Source organism: Leptonychotes weddellii, chromosome 8 (assembly GCF_054177405.1).
Source record: "Leptonychotes weddellii isolate Sample4059 chromosome 8, ASM5417740v2, whole genome shotgun sequence".
Taxonomy (NCBI): Eukaryota; Metazoa; Chordata; class Mammalia; order Carnivora; family Phocidae; genus Leptonychotes; species Leptonychotes weddellii.
This window is the reverse complement of record NC_138376.1, coordinates 81635373-81648913: the sequence shown is the minus strand read 5'-3', so window position 1 is coordinate 81648913 and position 13541 is coordinate 81635373.

Below are 13541 nucleotides of genomic sequence, written 5' to 3'. Positions count from 1 at the left end.
ATTGAATGATGATGATTGAAATGTTATGCCTTTTGTTTTGTAAGTTGAGGGATTTATTGTCAGATTCTTTCTTTCAACTCAGGCTCAGTTGATCTCATGTTTCCACGTCTTTATTCTACTTCTCTACCCTGCTATGCCCACGCAGGAGGCTTTCTGATCTCTCTCCACCTGGGAGAGTGGCAGCTGAACCCTTTTCCTGGTAAAGCTTCTGTCCTTAACCATGCACTGCATGGAAGAGCCAGAAACCAAGGGTACAAACAGGTCATCTCCCCATCTCGGTAAAATAAAAATAGGGTTAAAAAAAAAAGGAAAAAAAGAAAAATAGGGTTGATTGCATTGCCTTAGATTGTCTCCCTCCCTTCTAATTAAAGATTTTAAAAGGGTGTGTGTATGCATATTCATGTGTGTATTTATGATTGGGTTTAGCAATTTGAGATAAAGGCCATCCAGTGAAAGTTTATGCATCATTTGTTCGTGCCGAGGCACATGTGCATGCAAGGAGGGCCTGGTATGTGTATTACAGGTACTTTAAATACTTGGAAATTCATTGTGCTTTCACTTTTTGTGGGCATAATGGAATTCTGGAACATTACTTCAATTCCATGCTTTATTTAGAAGTGCTTGGAGAGTGTGGAGCTTTGAGCTTAGGAAATGGTGTAGTTTTAGGGCCTAGCTTTTTTTTTTTCTTTTTTAAAATTTCAATGGATCTAATTTTGCAGACCAGAAATCAATGAATAAAGCTCATTGTAATGGGGAACAGCATTTACACTGGAGACAAAGAGCAGCAAACTCTGTCACCTGGGAAAGAGCCTCTCCTTAATATTTGTTCTTTGTAAGCATGATGTAATCAGTGTTTCTTAATATCGGGACAACCCTCTCCCTTCAAAGTGTTCCTATGTAATTGTGTCACATAATGGTAAATTGTAATAGGCAATTTGGTTCTGTAATTCAGTTTGCAAAGCATGCAAACATAAGATAACTAGGTTAAATGCAAATAAGCATTACACTAAGGTACAAAAAACAGGGGGAAGAAAAGATGCTGTGTCCATAACTTAGAAAGAATATGAATTTTATTCCTCATGTGCCTCAAAATGTAGTTTATTAAAGTTATTTATCCTCTAGTTTAATTGCATCACATGCTGTTCATACAGATAATTATCTGTGTATAAACATATATGTATTCTTATCGCATGTATTTACAGATCTCTCTTTGCAATAAGCAGGCTCCAAGCAAGCATGTTCTTTAGGAGTGGGTCGATGTGCTCATTTTTTGCAATGTACGTGTTTTAACAAATAGACGATTATATATAAGCACCATATCAAAATGTGCTTTTAATTTTTCAAAGCCTTTTTATTATTGTATGTGAGCTTTTCCCTTCGGGTCAATTCTTTCATTATGTAGAGATCTATTTTTAATATATTCCTTTAAATAGTGACTAGTAGGTACCCTATAGTCAGATGTGTAGTTTCATTAAGTAAACACTACTGGCCTTAATGATTTTAATATTTTGGGGTGCTTTTGCTTTTATTTTTGATGCAGTATTTTTTTTCTAGTACAGTGTATTGTGGGCCTGAGAGTGATTCAATAAAATTTCTAAATCTTAAGATTCCAAGACAATGCAGTATTTTCTGTTGATGCTGTAAAAAGTATTTCTGTATTTTAATAAAGAATGGAATTTATGTGGGACTGTATCTTTTCTCTGATCAGCTTCCCTATGTTCATTATTATTTCATTAGACCTAATTCCCACTGGTGGATAGCAAGGAAAAGCCTTTCAAAGGGGGTTCTTTTGACAGCCAAGGCTGAGAAGTCCTGATTCACAGTTGCCTGCAGCACCTCCATCGGCGGCCCGGAGCTGGCTGGGAGTGACTTGTTACAGGAGCCCAGGGTTCTCTACTGACTATACTTCCTGTCTCCCTGACCTTCCTATTCTGGCCAGTGAGTACAAGGGGGCAGACCAAGGCAGGAAAGGAACGTGAGATTTGATCAGAGTGCCGGGTACCCGGTGTCTGCCCAGGGTCATCTTGGACCAGTCTCTCCTCTAGGATTTCCTTCCTGGTTAATAATCAGGGACAAGAGGAGGGCTGCCTTCACTGGTACTCGGGAGGATTGAAATAAATTACAGTGCTTGTAAAACCTCCCGAACAGTGTTAGTTGAATCTGGAAAGCTATTCCAGCTGTTTACTCCAGTGGGTTGGTTGTGAGTCTGGCTGTTTGGGGGTCATGATTGCTCCTGCGTTTTGATCCTGCTCTCACCCTGACCTGCCAATTCCCTCTCAGAGGCCACCATCCTGTCCCTGGTGCTTTGCAAGGATCCTTCACAAAGGCAGCATGGTTCCCAATGAAACAATTCAGGGCAGGGAGGGGTCCTCCCATGCCAGAGCTCTCTGTGGCTGGGTAAGGCCAGAGGAAGACCTGGGGACAGCTCTTGGGGAGGGTTGGGGGCACAGGCCCCCAAAGCCTTCTCTCACTGTTTGCCCTTGTTTTGCTTAAGACTTAATAGATTCTGAAAATATTAACCTTGCTGCTTGCCCTGCCTCAAACAAAACCATTCCCAAATTCATCTCCCTCCCTCTCTCCTCCAGCACAGATCCCAACTAGGTAGCCTTTCTCATATGTCTGTGAAGTCCCTGAGCCACCCCAAAAAACCCACCTACCAGTGCTCTCGCACACTCTGGTCCTAACGGCCCCTTCTCTGAGCCTGCTTTCCTCTAATAGTTGGACACAAGCTCTGAAAACCCAGCTTCCATTACTAGCTTTTTCTTGTTGTTGGACCAATGTAGTATCCAAATTATAAAAGGTCCAACTGGGGAAGAAATCCCAGAGTGAATGTGATAGGTTTTTCTGCCAAATCTGAACATGGGTTTGGCAACCTGCACACTTACAGACCCAGAGAGGAAGGAGGGAACACCATGATGAAGGGAGGCATCTGGCCCTGGATTAAAGCAGTTGTGTGGTGTGAAGCAGCCATCACTGAAGGGCAGGGACAGTACAGCTGGTGTGCATGGTCAGGTCCAAAGCTGATGTACAGGCGTGTGCCCAACTCACCGTGTGTATGTACATGCACTGCCCCTGCCTTATTCCCTGTTTGAGAGACAGAAGATAGATTGGACCAGAAGCCACACCTGGGGTTAGCCCTGGCCTTTCCACTGACCGGACCGACTGAGGCCATCGGGCCTGCTTTCCCCTTCCAGACACCAGGGAGTTGGACTAGCTGAGGTCCAGGTTCCCCCTTGCCTACCCTTGCTCTCTCCAAGAGCCCGTGAGTCTGCGCCTTAGCAGTAGAATAAGCCATTTATAACTAGACTCCCTTTTTCATGGTCTTGAGATCCCTGAGCTTAGATGGCAGAGACTGAGATGACCACCTACCTCATGGGCCTCTCCTAAGAATCCATGAGGGAGAGTAGTCTTTAAGATCAGAATGGAGTTGATTTTCTCAGGCAAGTTACCAGAAAAGAGAACTTCCTCTGTAGGAATTTAAAGCGCCATCACACACATTGAGCATGGACAGATCTTGCCTTCTGATCTCTAAGAACTTCCATTCATTCTAGTGCTCAATGAACTTGCACGTTTTCCCATTACCCCTTTCATTAAAAAATTTTAAAGCAGAATTGCTTTTCTCCTTCAACTCTTCACCAAGGTTGATTCGATATGCATCTAGGAGTGGCTCCTAACTTATTGTTAACCTGTTAGTGGGAGCAATAAAAAATATTGAAAGGCAAAGGCTATTTAAATGAGAAATATTGGGGCGCCTGGGTGGCTCAGTCATTAAGCGTCTGCTTTCGGCTCGGGTCATGATCCCAGGGTCCTGGGATCGAGCCCCGCATCAGGCTCCCTGCTCCGCGGGAAGCCTGCTTCTCCCTCTCCCACTCCCCCTGCTTGTGTTCCCTCTCTCACTGTGTCTCTTTCTGTCAAATAAATAAATAAATAAATAAATAAAATCTTAAAAAATAAATAAATAAATGAGAAAGATTTCTGTAAAATCCCCTGGGATTGGGAGGTGTAGCAGGGGCTCCAAACAGTAGCTCGGTTGCTGGTTTCAGACTAACAGGTTTGGCAATGATGTTTTGTTAGCGGCAGTTAATCAGCGAATCCCATTACTTAATAAGGTTATCACTCTTAGCAAAAGCTGCCAAGTACAGTTTCTCTCCAGGCTGATGATAACATCCTTAAAATTTTGCATCGACAAGTAGTATCTTGTTAGCAGAAACCAGGTAAACAGAAGCACACTGAAAATGCCATTTGTGTGCAATTCAGGCTGACGTTTTGATCCAAATATTTCAGTCATGTTAGCCTGCTGCTTCCCTTCTCCCTCATCATTTGGTGCCTGTATGGACTGTGAATGAGAGAGAGGTAGGAAACGGCTTCTTTGTTCATCACCAGCTGCAGGAAACCCACTCGGGTGTCCACCGCGAATAAATTCACGAGCTTGTAGAAGCTTCCCTAAGTCACCGCCATCCCCTGGTCTGTCTGCTCCTCAGCCTTGAAGGAGGCTTTCCAGTGATTTAGTGATCCAGGAGAGCTGCTTTCTCTCACCAAAACCGCTTCCATTAACCCGCACGACTCTTGCTTGGCATCTCAGGACAGGGCACTTCGAGAGCCCATGAACTGCGTCTCCCCACACCACCCCTTGGCTCCCGCTGTGTGTAAATCCCCCACAGCCTCCTCAGCCAAACGCCCTCAGTGCGAGTTCACACATATTCACCCATCCCTCTTCCTGCGGGCCTGGGAACCTCAGAGCAGCACCAGGGCGCTAAACACGTTGGCGTCAGCCTCGACCTCCTCCCAAGATGGCGCCACATCCCACGTGGAAGGAGAGGCGGTGTCGCGGTGAGTGTGTCACGCAGCCGACGACGGGAAGTGCCGCGGGAGCCCCTCAGGAAGGGGGACAAGGGAAGCTCTTCCCTCTAAGCACAATACAGCACAAGAGGTGCTGCGGGAAAAGGCATCTGGGAGGCAAGAGAACGAGCAGTGGCAATTCCACGCCGCACCACCTCCAGAGCGGCAGGGCTGCCGCCGAGCACCACCCCTCCACTCACGGATATACACCCAGCAGCCCTCCTATTCCATCCCCGCAGTGCTCTACTTTACAGTTCAGCTGTTTTGTTTTGTTTGCTGACTTTCCTTTTGCCTCAAAAAGCTCGGAGGGGAGGGATTCGAAGATCTTCCTGGGAGGTGTGTGTTATGCGCATGAGCTGAGCATCACTGCCACCGGCCGCTGGCCGGTGGTTGATGGCGTATTGCCTCCCGCCCTTTCTCTCCCCGCCCACCCGCTCCTGCCCACCGGTTCCCACGCGTCCAGCAGGCCGCAGCCTTTCTTAGAGCTGCATATCACTTCCCCCGGGAGGGACTTTGTGTTTTCTGGCTGAATTATTCTTCAAACATTTCCAGTGACTTTCCCCCTTTGGTTGCACCTCTGCATCCTTCTCACACTTGGCTATTGAAGCATTTTTTTTCTTGAGGTTTGATTTCCTCCTCTTGCCTCCTCCGCCCCCACCCCAGTGAGAACATCTCTGTGCATGTCTCTCAGCCTTATATTTTCCACCAGCAAACACACTTCCAAGGGCCTTAGTGACTTGTGAAAATTCCTTCCAAACTTGTCTCCTGGAACCAGAATGGCAGATGAAAGATTTCTTCATTAAATTTAGACACTTTAGGAGGCATTCAGTAAAAGCTCCAAGAATTCCCAATGGGCCTCTGTCTGGTGAGGGGGCCAGAAGGAGGCCTGGGCTTTGGGAAAGGCTAAGACCAAGCACACCGGGGTTCTGTCCCCTTCTTTCTGACACAGAATTCCTCCCCCCTGGGGCAGGGAGGTTTTGAACCTGATGGGTTGTTGCCTTCCTTTCTCATTGCTCCCACTGACTGCTGCTGGAAACAGTGTGGGGAGTGCCTGGAGGTCCTCATGACCCACTGTTCTCGGAGAACAGAATATGATTTATGACTTGCAGAGCTAGTTGAGGCTTTGGATGTAATTCCAAGCTGCAGTTTCTCATTTGGGCTCCTAATGTTTGATTATGCAGCTGGGCGGCATCACGCCCTCTAACAGGCAGGTTTCTTGACATGAGCCAGTTCCTAGCTGGGGGTTTTCACTGGCCCAGCAGCATGCAATGGGAGCTTAGAGGAAACTTCTGGGAAGGGCCTTGGGAAACGCAGGGCCTGGGAAAGTGGTTGTTTAACCCTGGCTGAAAGAAGGTGAGAAAAAGGCAACAAACTGGCCCTTCTTCTGAGCCAGGTTCTGCCCTGGATGCTCCACGCACAACAAACATCTCACTGATTCCTCAAACGCCTCTGCTGTATGGGCACATGGCAGAAAGGCTCAAGGCATATCTCCGGGGCAAACCAAACCACCTGCTGGACTGGCAGGAGCCCCTGTCTCCCTGTATAACCTTTGGTGCCTCCACGAAGACCCAAGGCTGGGTGGTCTGGTCTTGTGATTGGGCCTGTGTCTTAGGCAATGTCCACCTCTCACAGTCCAGGCCTCAGACCAGGTGGACCCTTTTTACTTCTTTCAGAGACTTTAGGATACAAGCCTCTAAAAAGCTGCCAAGATGCCAAGCACAAAAATGGACTGAGATTCTATTTCTTGCCACCTGGCCCACCTGAAGGAAGCCAAGGATAAAACACCTTCTCAGCAGGAGCACACATGCACACGCACACACACACATACACGCACACACACACACACATACAGCGCAGCAGATTTGCCCCATCCTTTACTATAGACCATTGTTATATCTAACTTTCGAGCAAACTATTAGGATGAACATCCTTGCCAGAATACAGAATCCTGAGACGCAGACTGATGGCAATCAAGTCTTCCTTATTTAGCCTGCAGTCCTTCCTCCTCAGTCTACCTGCTCAAGATTCACTTCACATGAGCACATACTGTTTCCATCAGCAGACATGAGTCAGGTCCTGCAAACCTTGGCATGTAAGCACTTTTCCCCCGAAGCAGGGACCGTATTTCCTCATTTGATGTTGAGACCTGAGTCTGGCTATTGACCTGGAGACAGTAAGGGTTGGGGTGGAGATCAGGGAGCAGTACACGTATCATCTCGTGAGGCTTTGGAAGATGTCTTTACATTGTCTCCAGACGCCCAGGAAGCTGTTTTTCTACGTCACATAAGAGAGGTCTGCTGCTGCTGGCCTGGAGAGTTAAGGAGAATTGGTCATGAAGATTCTTGGACACTTGCAATCAGTGTCCCTATCCCAAGTCTCAGGGTCCCACTCTTTTTCACTTTTAGCACTGTGAATTTGACATGGGAGACCCAAGGCTACACATTCAGTATACTTTGCAGCTCTGCTACTATTATTATCAGACGTCGGGGCTGATTTTCAGCACAGTTTGTCCCATAGGTACAGGACATAAAGTTACGGGCCGCCCCAGAGGAGCTCTGGCTTTCCCAGCATGCTGTGGGTTGGAGTAAGCTGTCCTCAACACTCTTTCATCACGCGTCGCAATGCCATCGATAGCAGCCAGCACCTACCACAATCCTTCTAATTAGCTCATTCTACCAGTCAAAAGCCACGGCAAGTGCATATCCCAGTGGTTCCTAAATTTTTCTGCATATAAGAATCACCTGCTGATCTTCTAAAACTACTGACACCTGGCTTCCACCCATGGACCGTTTCATTTCATAGGTATGGGGTGGGACCTAAGCATGGGGTTATTTTAAAACTTCCCACGTAATTTTAATGTGGAGCAATTTGGAAACCACAGGCATATCTCCCATCTTGGCATGTTGCCTCATCAGTGCTTCATCTTCCACCTCTACTTTATTGTTCTTAACCACCGGTGAAAGCCTCATTGCACCGCTACACACCAGGGGTTATTACCAGGCCCTTTGCCTTCAGACAGGTGGGCAATTCAACTCCCAAATCCCACCCTGAGGGGCTGCTTCCTAGGGCCACTCTTGGAACTCTGTCTGTCCCCATTCCTAGACAACAGAGGCTGAGCAAAAGCTTATAGGCTAAGACTTGATTGCAGAATGGAATTCCAGGGAAGCAAAAGAGAAGATAAGAAAGAGGGCAAGAGACAGAGCAAATACAAAGAGGTGCATTATCCAGCTGGCCACAGCTCCATGCTGAACTGATTGCTCAGTCCTGCAGGGTATCTCAGAGAGACCATATGACACCACCCATCATCAAACAGTCCTTCCCAGGGGAAGAAGGGAGAAGGATTTCGTGTCTGACTCCCATCTCCCACTGGTCCCAGTTTGCCAGTTGCCATTTCTGGACTGTGTCTCTTTGGGCATCAAGTGGCTCCCCTAGTATCTTGCATCTCAGTAGTAGTAGGAAAGCCCCGTAGCAGAAGCTCAGAGGCAAGAAATACGCAGCGTGGCATGGGAGAGCCACTGCATCAGTTGTCTGTGGCTGGGCCACCAACCCCCCTTAAAACTTAAGGACTTAAACCAACAGCCACTTCTGTCCACAAGCAGTTTGGGCTGGGTTTGGGGGAGGGGCTCTGTTGGTCTTTCCAGGGGCGGGATGCACCTAGCTGCAGTCATCTGCTGGCTTACCTGCGGCTCCCTTGGGACTGGTTGGTCCAAGATGGCCACGCTCACGTGTCGGGCAATTGCTGCCTGCCGGTGGCAGGGTGTCTCTCTTCACTCGATTGCTCACCCTCGAGGAGGCCAGACTGGGCTTTCTGATGTGGCAGCATCATATTCCAAAATGGGGGACAAGAGGCTAAGGCTTGGAAGTCACACAGGGTTACTCCTGCACATTCTCTTGGTCAAAGAAGCCACGAGGCTCAGATTCAAGGAAGTGGGGATAGGGCTCTGGATGGGAGGGGTAAGAGAGGCGCACCGCAATGGGCGTACACACAGCAAAGCAGGGGACCTTCGCAGCTGCCTTTATAAACATTGTAAAGCGAGCATTGTCACTTGACGCCTGCAAGTAGGCGCCTGGTCCATGGCAGTGGTGGAGGCAGCCACAGCCTCATGGCCCCAAGGCAGATGGGACAGCACAAGTTGCAGTCAGAGTCACGCCAACCCAAATCCAAGTAGCACGTGTGGCTCTGGGTGGCTACTACCTACGTCCGGTTCAGAATGTACAGCTAGTTTAGAGGGCAATATGGCCATATCTAATAAAGTTGGTAATATGCCTATGGTACAACATCAAAATTCCACTTCTAGAAGTTCTCACGGATGTTCCCAAGGTGAGAACAACCTATTCATGGTAACACTGGAATAGCAAAACAGAGGAACAACCTCCAAGTCTATCAACAAAGGAATGGATAAATGAATTCTGATATATTCATTTCATGGAATACTATATAGTAACTAAAACGATATAGATGTATCAGTATGAATAAATGCCGGAAATATAGTGGTAAGTGCTATAAAGAAAGCTGAAGGAGATATACATATTGATATCATTTGTACAAATCTTTAAAAAACACAAAAATGATACCTTATTTAATTCAAGCATGCAAACATACATTAAAAGAGTATAAAACACATATGGGAAAGAAACTCTCAACTTCAAGATATTGGTTATCTCCAGGGGAGAGGAAAGGGATTGGGGAGGGGTGTCAAAAATTTGCAACATTGTGTTTATTAGAACAAAAGGTATCTGAAGTAAATATAGAAATGCTAATTTTGTTGTGTGTGGGCCTTTGGTTCATAGATTTTTGTACCACCCTTTTCAATACTTACCATATATTTGAAATATGTCATAATAAATAAAAACAAATATTCTCAGAAGGCACCAGGAGACCTCAATTCTGATCCGGATTCCGCTCCTAAGCTTTCTCGTGGGTAGCAGTAAGTCTGAGAAAGATACACACCAAAATGTAAAGGCTGCTGATCTGTGGGTGATGGGATTTTAGATTATCATTATTTGCTTAGTTTTTATTGCAGTTTGTCTAGTGTTGTTTGTATATTTTATTATCAGGAAAAAAATTAAGATATTTTCAAGAAACCTTGTTCTTTGGCCTCAGATAAATCATGCAACTTTAAAACCACACTGAGCATCACAAGAAAAAATGAACAGAAATCACTATCTTGTAGATTGACCCCTCGTGGTCTCACCTGGGTCTTCTGCATGTAGCGTGCACGATTGGACAGTAAACCCGGCGGCACACCAGTGTGCCTGGGCTCGTGGCAGGTCGGGGTGCAGGGGCATTCTGTGGCAGACAAAGCTCCCACTCACTGGAAGCTGGATCCCTCAGCCCACTCCATTATTAAATAATTCTTGGCAACAGTGGCCTCCCTGAGGGAGGGCCCCCTGCAAGGTATTACCCTCTTCTAAACACAATAAGCAATGACCAAAAGGACACCCGTGTGTACACGGCACGGACTGCAAGAGGGATTTGTACAGAGAACACAGAAGCAGCTCCCTACCCTCGCTCCTGACCTCATTCAGATTTCATGAGTGAGTCAGGGGGTGCAACTCCAAGTAGCTTAAGCCAAAAGGGGGGGGTCATGTTCAGCTTATCTAACAGGAGGGCACAGAGGTAGAGCTAGGGACTCAAAGTCCAGCAGCAGGACTGTTTCTCCGTTTTCCATCTCAGCTTCCCTCTTTGTGTTGATCTCATTCTTCCTTTAAGAAACTTCATCCACGAGTACCTGGGTGGCTCAGTCAGTAAGCATCTGCCTTTGGCTTAGGTCATGATCCCAGGGTCCTGGGATTGAGCCCTGCATCAAGCCCTGCATCAGTCTCCGTGCTCGGCGGGGAGTCTGCTTCCCCTTCTGTCTCTGCCCCTCCCCCTCCAAATAAATAAATAAATAAATTTTTAAAAATTAAAAAAAAAAAAGGAAAGAAATTCCTTCCACCAGGGAGGACAGTTCCAGACTTAGCCCTGCCAGCTCAGGATCCAAGAGGAAGGAAGGTAGATCCACTAACACCATCAGCATGTTTCATCTCATAAAGGACGCTGATGAGATCTACTTGAGTCCCTGCTCCACCATATGCACTGATCATTACGACCAGAGAGCAGGCCAAGCTTGGGCCACACCCCCACCACTGTTGAGGGGCGTGAGGCAGCATGAAGGGACTGGTGGCCTCATCAGAACCAGTGACATAGGCATGGAGGAGCAATTCTCTAAAGGAAGAAAGTCTAAGGGAGGAAGGAAGACTGAGGAAACCAAACTAAGTGTCCACCCCATGCACATAGGATACAGAGCACTTATTCTGTAACCAGTCTCTTAAGCAGCATGGGGTGCCTCCGCATGAAGTGTGTCTCTCCTTCCCCTCGTTCTAAGGGATGTGTGGGGAAGACCTTGACAGTAAAGTGAGAAAAGTTCTTGCAGCTCTTTTGTAGGCTGGGGGTTCACTTTGAATTAGCCCAAACTCCCCCTCCTCCTCTCCAGCATGATTACCATTCCCTCCCCTTGCTTCTCTGTTCTTAACCATATCCTTTTTTTTCTAAAGGCAGTAACCTGCATGTTTATGACCTTCCCTAGTGATAAATGAAGGTATTCCTGGCTTCTTAGGTGCCAGCCCTTGTATTTTAGGGGCAGAGAACTGAGACTGAAAGGAAAATTGTAAACTAATCTCACTTATGAACTTATACCCCCAAAATCCTAAACAAATCATTGTCTGCAGGATGACCTCAGAATGCTGGTCAGTACTATAAGAAAACAAAAAGAAATAAAACATATCAGGATCAAAAAGGAAAAATTAATAATATTGGCATTATTTGATCTGATCATTTACACAGAAAATCCAAAGCAGTTGACAATCTATAGAAGTAATAAGGCTTCAGTTAATCGCTATCAATACACACACACACACACGCACACTTTTCTATGTACCAGCAACAACTAGAAAATGTAGATATTATTAATAATACCATCACAATAGCAATAAAAAGCTATAATTTATCTAGGAATGAATCTCACATAAGATGTGCAAGGTCTTTACAAAGAAACACAATTTTTTATTGAAACATAAAAAAAAGAAATGGGAAGAAGCATCATGTTCATGGAAGGAAAAATTCTTTATCATAAAGGTGCCATTTTCCCATAAATTGATATATAACTTAGTAAAATTACAATTGAAATCCCACCAGTTTTTCATGGGATATTTCCAGGGTCGTTCATTTCCACCAAGGGATGGGCCACAGCACAGTGACCCGTGGCAAGAGCCTCACCTCTGGGCCGCGGTTCCTGTTCACCCCAATAAGGTGATGAGCAGGAGAGTCCTGAGTTGGGTCTATGACTGGCTATATTTCAGCCTCAGCTGAGCTCTGTGTTTTTGAAAGAGGAGCAATGGAGAAAATTGGTTCCTGCTATTTCTATTGCTCAGGAACCAAATCCTCTTCCACCCTGGGATCTGGCCAGCTAGGACATAATAAATAACCCACCAGTGGAAAAAAACGCCTTCATTTCATTCCATGAGTTTATAAATCAGTATGTTACTCAGTTATCCCCTGACCTCATCTAATATTTTTCTCCATCACTCCACCACTGGGGATAGTGTCCTGCAGGAAAAACTTACATTCTGAAATGTACATTTCATCTTCTTCCAATACGGAAAAGCAGACTCAGTGAAAAAGGAAGAGTGAGTGGCCGTGGCCAGCTTTCTGCTTGGACACAAGCCATGGAAAGGCATCCAGGAAGAATCTTGTTGGAAGATGACTCTATCAGGCCAGATCAGGAGTTTGGGGCGGCAGCTCACACAGGGGACTCCGGTGACCCACATGGAGCAGAGCTGGCCCCCTCTCCAGCTTCGGTGTCTGTCCCTCCAGTCCGGAGGAAGCTGTGTGACACAGATCTGGCCAAAAGACCAACACCAACAACGGCACCCATGTGCAGGTAGTATACCTCATGGTTTGCAAATCATTTTGTGTCCCTTGATCTACATAACGATCCTGTGACTATTGCCATGTGAAAAATGGGGAACATGGCATTTTACCGGGAAGGAAGCAAACCCAGACTCCAAATTCACAGCTAGTAAGCAAACAAGCCGGAACTCATGTCCAGCTTTTTAAAAAATAACTGTCCTACTCTCTTCTGTCTCCACACTCTGTACATCGTTGCTCTCTGTGCCGTCACCCCCCACCCCCACCTGTGCCGACCTTTTCCACGTGCGGTTCGGGCTTGGTCGAGATGCCCTGCAGCGCGGCTTTGCGCTTCGGCAGGCAGATAGAGGCCTGTGGTCAGTCCACAGGCAAGACCAAGGGAGGGTCTTTTGGTAACTTAAGCAGCGTGCTGCTACTAATAAGAAAGGCACTTTCTCCAAACAAGGAAATTTCAAAGGGCAACTGGCGACCCCTTCTCTGTGCGCGGGAGCTTCCTCCTGGGGCTGCGCACGGAGCTAGCACCTGGCCAGCCCACTACTGACACCTTGCGGCCGAGAAACAGAGTTCCTGCTCATTTCCCATCAGAGTCACACCCAGAAAGGAGGCTGAATTTTAGGAAGCAGCCAGATCTCCTTCTTCTGTCCTTCCCGGGCTCCCCTGGCAACTGTCTCCTCTAAACCCAAAACGCCAGGGCTGCTTGGGCTGTAACCCTTAGTGGGTCACTGCAGAGCCTCCGCAGGGCGGGCTGCCTAGCTCCTGTCAAGCCACGGTGGCAGTCACAGGGCCCTCTAGA